Raw genomic sequence first — 16520 nt, 5'->3', positions numbered from 1 at the left:
CCTTATCCATGACTTCATCCTTGGGGTTTAGTCTGCTGTTTGCTGTCTCTATACTTCAGCGGGGCTACACAGAGCTCTTGGTGGTGGATGTGGGGTCACTGCCGATAATCGAATCCATATCCTAAGGTCTTTGGCGCAGCACCAGGGAGACGGTTTGACTCCCTTGCCTTCTGGTACATTTGCCTCAGCTTCTTTATCTTTGCACGGCACTGATGCGTGTCCCATTTGCAGCCCTTATCCAATATGCCACGAGAAATCTGACCAGGTATTGAAGTTCCTATGGCTGGAGTGGAACTGGGACTGCACAGCCTCCTCTCCCCACAGTTCCAGCAGATCCAACAACTCAGGTGTGCTCCAGGCAGGAGTGTGTTTGCTGCATGGAGCTGCCATGGTCAGCTGGGAAAATGCAACGTGAGATCTCCATGCTGACCAAACAGAAAGTGGAATTTCAAAAATCCCCAGGCCTTTAAAGGAGGAGGGGCGGATGCATGTGTACCTGGGTGCAGGGCAGTGGAGTTCAAACTGCTGACCTGAGCAATCAGGACTGGCATTGTGGGACACCTCCTGGAGGCCATTTACAGCGACATAAGCAAACACAGTGTCTACACTGATACTTTGTTGATATAACTTTGCTGCAAAAAGCTCTACGCCTCTTGGCAAGGTAGTTTTATTTTGTCGGCAAAGCAGGAGAGTTTTGATGGCAAAAAGAGCACTGTAGTGTGTACACCTCCACTGTTTTGTTGACAAAAAAGCAGACTTTTGTCGACAAAACTCTATGGCGTAGACAAGGCCTCAAATCCTCACAATGGTTCTGCCATTTCCCACTCACACAGGTATGATATATGGATAAAACAATACCTAAGTTAAAAGAACTAACAAGGGAACGCATCCCCTCCTGACTGCTACTAGGGAATTGGGGATGAGCTGTGATTTTTATTCTGAATTTAACTTCAACATGAGATGAAGCAACTCATAAGCCAGAAGCTGCCCTGCAAGACACAGACAGTCTGGCAGGTCATTTCCATGATGTCAGCATAATGCTCTCCCTCCTCCCAGAGCTAATGCCCTAGCAACAATAGAGAAGACGTAAATCAGCACAGAGCCAGAAAGATTTTATTCCAGCTTAATCTCTCTGCAGAGCTGCATCAAGAAAATCCATTGCCCCACTCTCCTCCTGCTGCCCTATTAGTCCTGTTCAGGGCACTCCCCCGCAACACAAGTGGTTGTAACAGTCTCACAAAGTGCAAAACTCCTGTATGTTCTCATCAGTCCTGCCTAATGAAGGATTAGCCCTTATCCAGGTGGCCTGGATAACGAAAAGAGGGGCTGGACTATCAGCAGATGCACTGCAGGCTACGCCCTGCTAGCTGAAATTCTGGAAAGGAAGTATGTAGAGCACAAGACCAAGAAAAATTAGATTGTACACAAATCTGATCACCCCCCACTTCCATCCTGCAACAGAATAAAGGGTCCTGCCCCCAGGATTTTACACTCTCCAGCTGCTGATGATCTGAAAGCAGAGCCAGAGTGGATGAAGGTTACAGGAGCTGAATGGATTTTGAGAGGACAGCAGAAGGTGACAGAGTGTCCTTATATCAGGAGAGTTTACTCCCTGCAGCCGGCTTACTCTCCTCTGACGGAGGATGTCCTTTGGGCCAGACATTGGCAGGAAGGGAATGCTGACAGGACCCGTGGAAGCTCTCTCCCATTTAGCAGAATGCTCCACGCCACTGTGCTCTGACACCTTAGAGTGACAGCTCTGGTGGCCGGCCAGGCAAAAGGCTTTAATGCCACCTTGGAAATCTCATTACCGTTGGACTCCCAATCCTCCTGCCTGGCCTAGATCTGCTGCCACACAGACAAGGAGTGCAGCTGGTGCAGAGCGGACTTTTGAGGCAAAAGTTCTCCCGGGTGCCACAGACCATGAAGAGGCATCTTCTCAGAGTCTCCTATGCAACCAATGCCATGCACAGCCTGAACACTTCTTTGCTTGTTTCAGAGTAACAGCCGTGTTAGTCTGTATTCGCAAAAAGAAAAGGAGTACTTGTGGCACCTTAGAGACTAACCAATTTATTTGAGCATGAGCTTTCGTGAGCTACAGCTCACTTCATCAGATACATACCGTGGAAACTGCAGCAGACTTTATATATACACAGAGAATATGAAACAATACCTCCTCCCACCCCACTGTCCTGCTGGTAATAGCTTATCTAAAGTAATCGTCAGGTTAGGCCATTTCCAGCACAAATCCAGGTTTTCTCACCCTCCACCCCCCCACACAAATTCACTTTGCTTGGGTTCCTCCAACTGAAAACGCACTAGAAGGCTGCATCTGGGGTGGGAAGCCACATCTGATGGCTGCTCTGACCTACTGGTGGAGCAGTGAAAGGCTCAGGAACAACTTGGAGAGAGACTAGTGTCACCTGTAAAATGCAGATAATACTCCCTCTCTTGGCCTTGTCGATGTAGCTTGTAGCTTTCTGGGCTCTCTCATACAGCACCTAGCTTCCCCCCAATTTCAGACGCTAGATGCTACTGCAATACCGGTGATTAACAACAACAAAACACTGATGTTAACCTGGTAACAGTTCACTTCCTACTCTCCTATTGTTCCCACTGCCTAGCATTAAATAAAAGTGATTTAACTTCCAAAAAAACAAACAAACAAATAAAATTAAAGTTCATGAACCAGCCGGCAGCTCTTTAGAAGACTAATCCAGCGCTTCACAACTTTAAACCTATCCACGCTGGGCAGCAGGCTTCCCAAGGCCCAATATTTAGTATGCAGCAGGCTGAGAACCATACAGATCATCTCCTCAAAGGGTAGTGGGGTCTAGTATCGCCTGCCTGCAACTGAAGAGGCAGACAGACCCAGTGGGTCCTTCAAGAGCAGTGCCAGTGACTAACAGGTATGGTTCTGTCTCCTACGCAACTTGAAGACCCCTTGGAAAGGAACTGCAGACTTTTTTGCTCAGCACACTGACTTGTGTGCTCACACAGAGTTAATGCAGACACTAGTATATCAAACAATATAACACATATAGCCTGGAACTGCACTCTGAGGGAAAGTTGGTTCTCATATCCCACTTCCTCCCGGTCATCTAAGTGACCAACAACCAACAAGCTAGGTTATAACATTAACCTTAGAGTACATTCAATATGACAGCAAAGAGAAGTGTCCAAAAGTGAGAGAAACCCTCAAGTGAAAAGGAAGAGCTCTGCAGAAGGCAGGGTGCAGCCGAAGCAACAGGTTCGTATGGAATGATCTACACATACGTTTCTCTTTGTATGGCTCAGTACATGTCTTGGGCAATTGCTCCCTACACTTGCATTTGCACACCGATGACTCTCTCAGGAAACTCCTCCTAAACCAGTTTTTCCTTCCCAAAGGCTTCTTGGAGACTTGGCTAGATCTGCACTCTCTGGAAATGGGTTACACAAGCATCAAGACAAAGTCACCTGGTGGATACATAATTGACAAAGGGCCTAGAGCCCTGAGCAGGGGGACAGGAAAGTCCTACAGCGGCAGGGGATGCAAATACCCTCTTGCAGACATCCTCAAACTCAAACAAGTCCTCAGTAAATCAGATCCTCGCTGCTGATAATAAGTGGAAGCTCCACTATCCTGCCAGAGCATTAACAACGCTCCCACTGAGGGCTTGCTTATGTGGAAACAGGAGCCAAAAGCATGCATGTACAAGCTATTTCAGAATAAGAGTACCCTAAATAGACAGGTAAAATTTTTATTGAAATTATACCGAAATAGAGTGCTCTTATTCTGAAAGAAGCATGTACACCCACAGAACACCACCAGGATAGCTGAAGGTGCGAATTACAACCCTCTTAGTTATTTTAACTCCAGTTTCTGTGCAGACAAGCCCTCAGAGTGCTGTTCCTCACTCAGAATCAGAGGCCTGAAACACTCACTAGCCTCTTGCAATGCACCTGCTTTAACATTCTCATGTATCACGGAAACAGAATCTCCCACACACCACCTGGAAGAAAGGGGATAATTACTTTCCAGAGTCAGCCACTCTGGAACAAAATTTTGGGCTCTGCTGCTGCAAGTCCTTTTTCATTCATCATAACCAATCCAGTGCTTCTAATTTATCAGCTCCATGACTTAGAATCACAGAATATAAGGTTGGAAGGGACCTCAGGAGGTCATCTAGTCCTTGTCACACTCCTGCCTTTACAAATTACATTAGACTTGTCACATCTCTCACAGGGACAATTCTTTAATACAGTTATCAAGCTACGGTGCAAAACATGTAAAAGTCACATCTGGGAAAATGTATACTTCTCTCAGTAAAAGATATTACCTCACCTACCTTGTCTCTCATATCCTGCTTGTCAGCTACAACACTACTTGTCTCTGACTGCCAGCTTAGCAGAGACTATGTGCCTTGGGAAGCCTGTTCTTCAGAGAGCGTGTAGGTTCAGAGCTGTAACAAACTGGGTCAGTCTTCCAAAGGGCTGCTTACTCTCCCTTACAGACTTGAGTAAGCAGGTCTTATGGATATGAGAAGCCAAGAAGGAAGTTCCTTCCAAAGGGGATCTGCGAGTGGAGATGGGACACAAGGTGAAAACTAGTGTTTGCAGACTGAGCAAGATACTCAGAAGCCTACTCATTTCCTTGCATCCTACTCATTTACTCAGCATTCACACTGCCGCAGCCTTGGAGAGGCTCTTCCTCAATTTTTATCTTCTGCAGAAAAATGTTTCTCCTGCACAGTGCTTGCCTTTGTTCCACACCCTGTTTTTGAGCCACATCCGATGAAGTGAGCTGTAGCTCATGAAAGCTTATGCTCAGATAAATTGGTTAGTCTCTAAGGTGCCACAAGTACTCCTTTACTTATTTCCAATAGTTGTTCATACAGCTCCTCTAGACCCCTTTGATTATGCGCACCTTAATCTTGGAACATTCCTCTTTTTCCAAGTAATAAACCCCTCATTTATAGCCCTGGAGACCCTTTATTATCCTTGCTGCCCTCTGCTTTTTCCTCAGTTCTTCACTAATTCTCTTGAGCTGTCATTAGCCATTTATACAGGCCAGTCCAAGTCCTATATTTATACATGCAGGTTAACAGTAACCTTTCAGCTAGGGAGGTAAGGGTCCAAATTTCTTTTTCAATGTCTAAACACTCAACCAAGTTTGCTCCTCCCTCTTTATGCCCTAGCCCCTACATTTTTGGTGTTGTACCAGCAATGACGACTTCATATTCTACCACATTTCCAGTTTCTTGGCACACAAGTCAAATTGTCAGCATTGTGAGAGAGAACTGAAAAACTCCATCTAATCACTCCAGAACAATTGTTATACACAACAATTTTTTAAAGCATGAGGCTCTGGCTCCTCTAATTCATGGATATGGCCAGGCAAAGGAGAGCCAAGTCCCTGAGGGATAATTCAAATGACCTGAGCCTACATAAGATGTACATTTAGCAGCTATTTGAGGGAAAGTGGTCATACATATGTATGTGTGTGTGCGCATGTGTAAAAGTAATACCAATGAAGCCCACCACAGTCGTATTTAACTTCAGAAAGAGAACTACACAAAAATGAGGAAGCTAGTTAAACAAACAGTCATAAGAAGGTTTCAGAGTAGCAGCCATGTTAGTCTGTATCCGGAAAAAGAACAGGAGTACTTGTGGCACCTTAGAGCCTAACAAATTTATTAGAGCATAAGCTTTCGTGGGCTACAGCCCACTTCATCGGATGCATAGAATGGAACATATATAAGATACATATATATACACACACACATACAGATAAGTTGGAAGTTACCATATAAATTGTGAGAGGCTAATTAGTTAAGATGAGCTATTATCAGCAGGAGAAAAACACTTTTGTCGTGATAATCAAGTGATCATAAGAAGGAAATGCCTGCAAGCTGCAGGGAAACATTTTAAAAACACCTAATAGAGGTTCAAATTAAACATATACCCTAAATATTTTTAAAAATGCCAGCATGGCTAAACAACAGAGTAAAAGAGGTGATTAGAGTCATCCTTTAAAAATTGGAAGTCAAATGCGTCTGAGGAAAATAGAAAGGAGCATAAACTTTGGCAAGACAAGTGTAACAGTATAATTGGACAGGCCAAAAAAGAATTTGAACAGCAAGTAACAAAAGACTCAAAAACTAACAGCAAAAATATATTTAAATACACGAGAAGCAGGAAGCCTGTGAAACAATCAGTGGAACGACTAGACAATCAAGGGGCTAAAGGAGCACTCCAGGAAGACAAGACCATGCCGGAGAAGCTAAATGAATTCTGTACATTGACCATCACTGCTGAGGATGTGAGGGACATTCCCACACCTGAGCCATTCTTTTTAGGTGACAAATCTGAGGAACTGTTCCAGATTGAGGTGTCAGACGAGGTTTTGGACCAAACTGATACATTAAACAGCAATAAGTCACCAGGCCAGATGGTATTCATCCAAGAGTTCTGAAGGAACTCAAATACGAAATTGCAAAACTATTAATCGAGGTATGTAACCTGTCACTTAAATCAGCTTCTGTACCAGATGACTGGAGGATAGCTAATGTGATGCCAATTTTAAAAAAAGGTTCCAGAGATGATCCTGGCATTTACAGGCTAGTAAGCCTGCCTTCAGCACCAGGCAAACCGGTTGAAACCATAGTAAAGGACAGAATTGTCTGACACATAGATGAACATGATTTGTGGGGGAAGAGTCAACACAGCTTTTGTAAAAGGAAATCATGCCTCACCAATCTATTAGAATTCTTTGAGTGGGTCAACAAACATGTGAATAAGGATGATCCAGTGGATATAGTGTACTTGGACTTCCAGAAAGCCTTTGACAAGGTCCCTCACCAACGGCTCCTAAGCATGGGATAAAAGGGAAGGTCCTGTCATGATTAGTAACTGGTTAAAAAGACAGGAAGCAAAGGGTAGGAATAAATGGTCAGTTTTCAGAATGGAAAGAAGTAAATAGCAATGCCCCCAGGGATCTGTACTGGGACCAGTGCTGTTCAACATATACATAGCTTATCTGGAAAAAGAGGTAAACAGTGAGGTGGTAAAGTTTGCAGATGATACAAAATTACTCAGGATAGTTAAGTCCAAAGCAGACTGCAAAGAGTTATAAGAGCGTGACGAAGTGGGAATGGTCTTAATATTTTCTCTGAATACTGTGTGGGTGCCTCAGTTTCCCCATGGCATTTCTTAAGTATCTAGGTGGTGGGATAAAGGTGTGTGATTGTTGCAGAGCCCTAGAGGGCCAGTGTGATGGTGTCTGCACAGAGAACGGCCGACACCCTGTCTCCAGGCAACTGATGGCCAGGACCCCTCCCCTGCAAGGTGAACAAAGAGATCAGGTGGCCTCCTGGCCTGGGAAAGAGACTAAGACCAGAGGAAGGGCTGGAGGGGGTTTCAGTTTGGAGCTGTCTGGGGAAATGGAGGGAGGCCCAGATGGGGCTCTGGGCTCCCTGGCCCCCAAGATGGACCTGACTGAGGGGTCCTGTTTCCTGTACCTACAAGCTCTGTCTTAGACAGTGTTCCTGTCGTCTAATAAACCTTCTGTTTTACTGGCTGGCTGAGAGTCATGTCTGACTGCGGAATTGGGGTGCAGGGCCCTCTGGCTTCCCCAGGAGCCCTGCCTGTGCGGACTCGCTGTGGGAAGCGCATGGTGTGAGAAGGGGATGCTGAATGCTCCGAGGTCAGACCCAGGAAGGTCGAAGCTGTGTAAGTTTCTTGCCTTGGAGACAGTATGCTCATAGAGAGGAAGCATGGTCCCTCAGAGCCCGTATGGAGTAGTTCCAGAGCATTGCCCGGTGACTCCGTGACAAAGAGTATCTCACAAAACTGGGTGACGGAGCAACAAAATGTGAGATGAAATTCAATGTTGATAAATGCAAAATAATGCATACTGGAAAACATAATCCCAACTATACATACAAAATGATGTGCTCTAAATTAGCTGTTACCACTCAAGAAAGAGATTTTGGAGTTACCATGGATAGTTCTTTGAAAACATCTGCTTAGTGTGCAGTGGCAGTCAAGCTAACAGAATGTTAGGAACCACTAGGGAAGGGTTAGAAAAGACGACCAAACATATAATGCCACTAAATAAATACATGGTACACGCACTCCTTGAATACTGCATGAAGTTCTGGTCACCTCATCTAAAAAAATATATATACTAGAATTGGAAAAAATATAGAGGAGGGCAACAAAAAGTATGGAACAGCTTACATCTGAGGAAAGCTTAAAAAGACGGGGACTATACAGCTTGGAAAAGAAATGAGTAAGGGGGGGGAATATGATACAGGTCTATAAAATCATGAATGGTGTGGAGAAAGTGAACAAGTGTTATTTACCCCATTCACAGAACACAAGAACCAGGAGTCACCGAATGAAATTAATAGACAGCAGGTTTAAAACAAACAAAAGGAAGTACTTCTTCACACAACGCTCAGTCAGCCTGTGGAACTTCTTGTCAGGGGAGGTTGTAAAGGCCAAAACTATAACAGGGTTCAAAAAAGAACTAGATAAGTTCATGTCCATCAATGGCTATTGGCCAAAATGGTCAGGGATGCAACCCCATGCTCTGGGTGTCCCTAAGCCTCTTAGTGCCAGAAGCTGGGACTGGACTGCAGGGGATGGATCGCTTGATAACTGCCTTGTTCTGTTCATTCCCTTTGAAGCATCTGGCATTGGCCATTGTCGGAAGAGAGGATACTGGGCTAGATGGACCATTGGTCTGACCCAGTATGGCCATTCTTATGTTCTTATGACACTTTCATTCTCTAAGTGTGGGAAATATTACATTGCCTCAGAGTGTAGCAGAGTGTGACAGCGTGCTGAGCAAAGGGTTGCTGATTCAGCCCTGTCACACCAGCTCCCATTTAGGGTAATAAATTAGAGGTGGCTGGAGATAACCTGGCCTTAATTGGGGAAGCAGAGACAACTGCCACCTAATTAGCCTGACTGTGTATAAAAGCCTCAGGACAAGGAAGCCATGGGAAGAGCAGAAAGGGAAAAGGCAGGGAGAGGAAGCAGGGAGGTAGCTCTTCCCTTCCCTTTGCCCGCAGATGGTGAAGGACCAACTATACATGGTGAAACAGTGGTGGGAACAAGCTAGTGAACAAACTGCACCAGTGGATACTAACCCCAGGGTCTCAGAGTGATTTTGTGGACTTAGCAGAGGCAGAAGCCAAGGGGGCCCTGCCGCGCTCTGCTACACAGAGAAAATACCTTTTAGCCACCTGTTTATACTAATAGTGCCTGACTACAAGACTGCTTAAACAAGGAGGCAAGAAAAATGAAATAATGCTCTCAAAATCTTTCTGTGATACCTAAACTATCACCAATGGGTGACACTAAGCCACGTTGAAACGTTCTTCTATTACAAGACCTTATACTGAAGACACCTAACCTAGAAAGATATCCTAGAATACTGGTGCAATTCCCTAATAGGAGTATCCACAGAGAGACTTTTTGGAGTATAAATCTGAAGAATTCCAGGTCAGAACCCTCATTTCTGACAATAAAACAAGATCTGGCTCATTGTCAAATGCAGTAAGTTAGATGCTGTGTTGTAGTTACCAAAAGTGAGACAGCATTTTCTGGCTTCATATTTCTGCCCAAGGCCTCTTTTATAAATGGCAGAGAAACAGCTCCCTCTTTGATAAGCTGTTCCCATCACTGTGAATTAAATCTGCCGTGGATATTGTTATCCATGACTATGAAAGTGCACAGCTCCCAGCTGGCATAGCACAGGCGGGTGCTCATGATAAAGTCAGAATCACACACATCTTCCTTGTGATCACTCTATGCCCTCTCTTACTCAACTGCAAAATTTAAAGCCAATGATTGAATTATCCAATAATGGCTCAAAAATCAAAATAATCCATTGATGTATTCCCCTCCACTTTCACACTGACGGCCACCATGACAGCACACAGCCTAGGACCCATTGGGAGGGGCTCCCCTTGGTTTCTTGGCAGTTGATTCAGTAACCAGATCAGAATGCCACATTTTTGTGGAACCAATCCTACAAAAGGGACATAACTTAAAAAAACAACACTTCTGCCTGAAAAGATTTTACCTACTCCAGAGATCACTATAACTGAAAGATTAAACCAAGAATATTCTACAGATATGTCATACTCTGAGCACTTGACAGCACTGTGTCGAGTCACTTTAATGGTTTCCCCTTTTATTTGGATGGACACAGTAACGGAAGGGGGCTCTAAAAATACAGGCAAAGGTTATTTTAATATCACACAAAATAGCAGGAGCAGGCATAATGCCTGAAACTACATTATGCTCATTCTTTTAAACTTCAATTTTAATTTCACCACATCTGTTTAAAAACTCACACTTGTGCCAGTTAGGATTCAGAAACCTGAAGTTTCGGAACTACAATATATTGGGAAAGTTTAAATTTAAACACAGCCATCCAGCCTGACACACCGTGAGGGCCCAGCCCCAACGTGTCAACTCTCTTTCGTGGGACATAACCAACTTGAAATCTAACCAGCTTAAAAACAGAAGGGAAACAGTGCCACAGCCAGTCAGATACACCGTGTAAAGCAATTTCCCCCCCCTCTAAACTAAATTTATAGGAATCTTAGGTGCTACCTGTAACAACGTGCATACTGGGATTGAGTTGCTTCCCTCTGATGAAGACTTGCTTCTTTTTCAACTAGTTCCTGTTAGTTTGTTCTCTAGATTTACGGCTGAACTGATTTCTACTTTGTTTCAACTGCCTTCCCAGATAACTGACACTGTGTTCTTTTGTTTTAGAGGTAAAAGCCCAGCTGAAGTTGAAGGACGCCTCCCTTTGAGTAATGCCCCACATACATAATTTCTTCCTCTTCCCTCTCTCTTTGAATAGGCCCAACTCTCACAGTCTTTCTCCAGAACAAGCTCTTCAATCCAGGCTTGTTCCCCAACCTCACCTAGCTCCTAAATAATCTTTTTTCTTGAGTTAGTGACAGTACTAAAAACAGTCGTCGCTGTCAAAAGGCTAGCTGTACCTGTCCCCTTTCTCATTTCTCAGTGCACCCCCTCTGATGTCAGGCAGAAAAAAAGTGCAGATCATGGATAAATATACTTGATGCTTTAATAGGGCCAATTTTACAAAGCTGAAAACAGTTGCAAGCCAAATCAGCTGTGAGGAAGAATTTAATCAGAAAAATGTGGATGATAATTAAGAATTATTTAAGGTCACCTTACCAAATGCACAAAAAGCCACAATCCCACAACCACGGAAGAAGGCTGTGCTTGTCAAAAAAAAAAAAACCCATCCTGGTTGAGAGGGGAAGTTAGGGCAGCTGTAAAAAATAAAATATAACAAATGAAAGAAAGGGGAAGTTGATAGTAATGAATATAAATCAGAAGATAAGAACTGTAGAAAAATTATTAGAGAAGGAAATGGACACAAGGAGAAATCTATGGTCAGCAGAGTTAATAATGTAAGACAGAGTTTTTTAGATATATTAGGAACAAAAGGAACCCTGACAATGGTATTGGTCCATTACTAGATGAAACTGGTAGAATTATCAATAACAATGCAGAAAAGGCAGAAGTGTTAAATAAATATTTCTGTCCTGTATCTGAGGAAAATACACATTACATAGTCTCCACATATGGTGATAACACTCTTGCCATTTCACTAGTATGTTACAGAGAAACTAGTGAAGTTAGACATTTTTAAATCAGCGGGTGCGGTAAACTTGCTTCCAACAGTTTTAAAAGAGCTGGCTGAGGAGTTTGCTGGACCATTAATATTGATTTTCAATAAGCCTTGGAACACTGGGGAAGTTCCAGAGGACTGAATGAAAGATAATGTTATGCCAATATTTAATAAGGGTAAATGGAATGACCCAGATAATTATAGGCCTGCCTGCCTGACATAGCTGCTAGGCAAGATAATGGAGCAGCTGATACTGGACTTAAGAGAGAATTAAAGGAGAGTAACATACTTAATGCAAATCAACACGGATTTATGGAAAATATGTCTCGTAATCTCATAGAAAAAGAAAGTTAGTTTGACAAGTTTGGTTGAGTCAAAGCGGGTGAGGTAATATCTTTGATTGGACCAACTTCTATTGGTCAGAGAGACACGCTTTCGAGCTCTTCTTCTGGTCACAAAAGTGGGTACAGTAATCAATATGACATCACCCACCTTCTCTCTCTAATGTCCTGGGATTGACATGACTACAACAATACTGCATACAAGTTTGGATGATAAAGGTAATGGCTGTGATACAGCATGCCCAGAAGGCAGCAGGAGAGTGATATAGGAGAGATATGTAAGTCCCAGGATGAGGAGAAGCCTTATTCCCTGTAGAGGGAAGAAAGGTTTCTATAGATTATTAAAAGCACTGAAAGCCAATTAGAGCACCTGAAGCTAGTCACCTGATAAAACCCCCCTGCTTCAATTAGCCAGGGGAAGGAGTTGGAGCAGAGTGCAGTTTGAAGGAGTTGAAGTAGAGGAGAGTTTGGAGAAGTGCCGTGGCTGGCTAGAAGACCAAGACCCTAGGTAAAGAGACACCCAGCTTGTGCAGAGAGAAGGAAGGAAGCCCCACAAGCTGAAGAGCAGGAGAGGAAAGTAGCCTAGGGGAAGGAAGCACTAGTTTAAGTGGTTTACCACTATCCCTAGGGCCCCTAGGCTGGGACCCGGAGTAGAGGTCAGGCCCAGGTCCCTCCCTCTCCACTACCTTTCTGGGTTACTAGTTACTAGTTCCGGGTTACTAGTGGGATAGTAGATACCTTAGTCCAGGGGCAGGAAACTGCACCCTGAACCTTCCCCCAAGAAGAGGAAGCGTGGGACCCATCATAATCATACTAGCAATTTGCCACATGGCACTGACATAATGTACTTAGACTTCCCATGAAAATGGGAAATGATGGTCTAGGAAGGAGTACTGCTGAAAGAGAATTGGGGGTCATAGTGGATCACAAGCTAAATATGAGTCAACAGTGTAACTCTGTTGCAAAAAAAGCAAACATCATTCTGGGATGTATCAGCAGGAGTGTTGTAAGCAAGACATGAGAGGTAATTCTTCCGCTCTACTCCGTGTTGGTAAGGCCTCAGCTGGAGTATTGTGTCCAGTTCTGGGTTCCACATTTCAGGAAAGACAGGGAGAAACTGGAGAAAGTCCAGAGAAAAGCAATAAAAAATAATTAAAGGTCTAGAAAACAATGACCTATGAGGAAAGATTGAAAAAAATGGGTGTGTTTAGTCTGGAGAAGACAAGACTGAGGGGGAACATGCGTACAGTTTTCAAGTACTGTATGTAAAAGATTGCTACAAGGAAGAGGGCGAAAAATTATTCTCCTTAACCTCTGAGGATAGGAAAAAAAGCAATGGTCTTAAATTTACACCTGGGGAATTCTGCACCAAAAAATTAAAAATTCTGCACACAACACTTTAAAATTCTGCATATTTTATTTGTCAAAATAAAGCAATATAATCACACTAGTTCCAATTATTTTGGTAATTTATTTCAAAATGCCTGTCAGCAAGTAACAATACAGACAACAACAAATATTTCCCCAGGAGAAGAGAGTTAAAGAAACCCATACAACAACCCAGTTTCTGTTCCTCTATTCTTTGTTGAGCAATCAGTCTGGACGTGTCACACGTGCCAGCTGGGCAAATCTTGGAGGAAAGCTCTGCCCTTCTGGTCTTTTAGTAGATCATCAGTTTTTCGCCCTGCTTCTGTAGGGTTACCATATAGACATTCCCAAAGAGAGGACACTGTCAGGGGAAGGGGGGAGCACAGTTGGGGGGTGTTAGAGGGGATATCTGAGGGTGCTGGAAGGGTGTGTGTACTGGGAGGGAGTATTTGGAGGTGGTGGAGGGGGCTGTGTGGAGCATCCCCAGCCAGACACCTGCATCCCTTTTCCCCAGAGCCCAGGGAGAAACAGTCTGATGCTGGGTCCCTGGCTTGTGTGAAGTTTCCTGCATGTCACCTCCTTCCTTCAAGGTGGGCTGCGAACTGCAGCTACTGGGAACCCACCAGCTCCCCCTCCCCCGGCAGTGTTCTCTATTTGCGAGCTGGGGAGCCAGGCTCTGCAGGGCCCAGCGGCCCCTAATGGTGGCCAGGAGCTCTGCAGTGCCAATTCTGTGGGGAAAAGTTAAATTCTGCGCAGAACATTAATTCTACACAAATTCTGCATTGCATAATTATGCAGAATTCCCCCAGGAGTATAAATTGCAGCAAGGGAGGTTTAGGTTGGACATTAGGAAAAACTTCCTAACTGTCAGGGTAGTTAAGCACTGGAACAAACTGCCTAGGGAGGCTGTGGAATCTGCATCATTTTGAGGTTTTTAAGAACAGGTTAGGCAAGGACCTGTCAGGAATGGTCTAGTTATTACTTAGTCTGCCTTGAGTGCAGGGGACTGGACTGGATGACATACTGAGGTCCCTTCCAATGCTACATTTCCATGATTCTATGATTCTGTAGGGCATTTGACTTGGTGCAACACAGCATTTAGATTTACAAAACTAGAAAGATATAAAATTAACATGGCACACATTAAATAGAGTTACAACTGAGTAGCTGATAGGTCTCAAAATGTAATTATAAACAGGAAATTGTCATCCTATGGAGTCTCACAGGGACTGGTTCTTGGCCCTATGCTATTTAACAGTTTTATCAATGACCTGGAAGAAAACAAGATCATGACTGATAAAGTTTGCAGATGACAAAAATAGGGAGTGTCGTAAATAAGGAAGAGGACAGGCCACTGATTCAGAGCAATCTGGATCACTTGGTACACTGGGCACAAGCAAACAATGTATTTGGATACAGATAAATGTAAATGTATTCATCTAGGAATAAAGAATGTAGACCACATTTACATGATAGGGGACTCTATTCTGGGAAGCAGTGACTCTGAAAAAGATTTGGGGGTCGTGGTGGATAATCATTTGAACATGAGCTCCCTATGTGATGACACTATGTCCAATTCTAGGATGCACAAACAGGGGAATCTCATGTAGGAGTAGAGAGGTTATTTTTACCTTTATTTGGCACTGGTGTGACCCCTGCTGGCAAACTGTGTTCAGTTCTGGTGCCCACAATTCAAGGATGGTGATAAATTGGAGAGGGTGTGGAGAAGAGCCACAAGAATGATTAAAAGATTAGAAAACATACCTTAGAGTGATAAACTCAGGGAGCTTAATCAAAGAGAAGGTTAAGGGGTGACTTCATTTCAGTCTAAACGTATCTACAGGGGGAACAAATATTTAATAATGGGTTCTTTGGTCTACTAGAGAAAGGTCTAATATGTTACAGTGGCTGGAAGTTGAAGCTAGACAAATTCAGACTGAAAATGAGGCATAAATTTTTAACAGTAAGAGTGAGTAACCACTGGAAACAATTTAACAAGGGTTGTAGTGGATTCTCCATCACTGACATTTTTTAAATTAAGATAGGATAGTTTTCCAAGATCTGCTCTAGGAATTATTTTGGGGAAGTTCTCTGACCTGCGTTATGCTGGAGGTTAGACTAGATGACAAGAACAGTCCCTTCTGGCCATAGAATCTATGAAATGTCAGACCTCAGGCCTTTATCTTTGGCAGGGTGGAATTCTACAATCCTCCCACTCTTCGACCAGGCCCCGTGTACCAACCATTCTCACCCCACGTGTCTGAATGAGTTCAGATACCTTCTTCCCTTCAGGAACCTGTGACCAATAATGTACAGTCAGCAGCCTTCTTAAGAGTTGTGGATTTTTTTAAGCAGTAGGAACAAATCTTTTTAGAAAAAAAAGGGAATTTAAAATATAGTCTACATTCCCGTCTATCCTACCTATAGCCCTACCATCCTGGGATGGTGACCTAGTCTAGTTTCCCCAGATACCCTGACTGGGACCTGTGTCTCAGTCTGCTTCCCCGAAAGAATTACCACCCCTCTTCAATTTTGCCAGAGTTCTTTTGTCTTTGTGTTCACAGGCTTTTTCCTGTCCTGCTCCAAACTAGTTGTGTAGATTGGCTGGAGAGGAGGTTTGGCGTGTACTAAGAGCTGGTGACCTTGGGTGGAGCTGGGTGGGATATGGTGTTCCCGTCCTGTAAATATCAGAATTCAGAAATTTTCCCTATCAGGATCAAACTGAAACCTTTCACAGGTTTTAATGATGAATCACAGAGTGCTCAACTATCTCACTTTCTGACCAGAAATTCCATCCTGGGCCTGAGAAACCCTTTCAGCGAGTTCTGGCGAACCTGGTATGTTCCTGAAAACAGTTTCAGTTTCAAGAAATTGGCTTTGTGTGTGTGGGGGGGGGGGGGGGGGAAGGATCGTGAAAAGACAGCTCTAATCTTGAGCCATTCTTTTCCCTCATGCCCGTTTTTCCAGACTAATTCCAGTTGAGTTAAGCCAATACAGTGTAAAGCAGTGGTCTGAATGAGCTCTCTTCTGCCACCTACTTATGAACTGGGGGGAAAAGACCTCAAGAGCAGACCATATTTGCAGAGACACACCTACTTTCCCTTGGTGACCAGCAGGCATACCTGCTTTGCCAGAGTCAT

The 16520-nt window shown here is 43.8% G+C and overlaps 1 protein-coding gene across 5 annotated transcripts in view; it reads right to left on the bottom strand.

Annotated features, from left to right (window-relative positions):
* The window catches only part of NDRG3 (NDRG family member 3), a 123337-nt gene that overhangs the window by 49862 nt on the left and 56955 nt on the right, over nt 1-16520 (bottom strand). The window contains exon 3 of one of the 5 annotated variants that reach the window (XM_077831838.1): nt 4332-4558. The exons of the other annotated variants lie outside the window; for them this stretch is intronic. The gene's annotated coding sequence lies outside the window, so the exon portion shown is untranslated. The remainder of the gene's footprint in view (nt 1-4331; nt 4559-16520) is intronic. 5 annotated transcript variants of the gene reach the window in all.

This window comes from Eretmochelys imbricata, chromosome 13 (assembly GCF_965152235.1).
Source record: "Eretmochelys imbricata isolate rEreImb1 chromosome 13, rEreImb1.hap1, whole genome shotgun sequence".
Classification (NCBI taxonomy): Eukaryota; Metazoa; Chordata; order Testudines; family Cheloniidae; genus Eretmochelys; species Eretmochelys imbricata.
The sequence above is the reverse complement of the archived record's forward strand: the minus strand, read 5'-3'. Positions and strand labels throughout refer to the sequence as shown.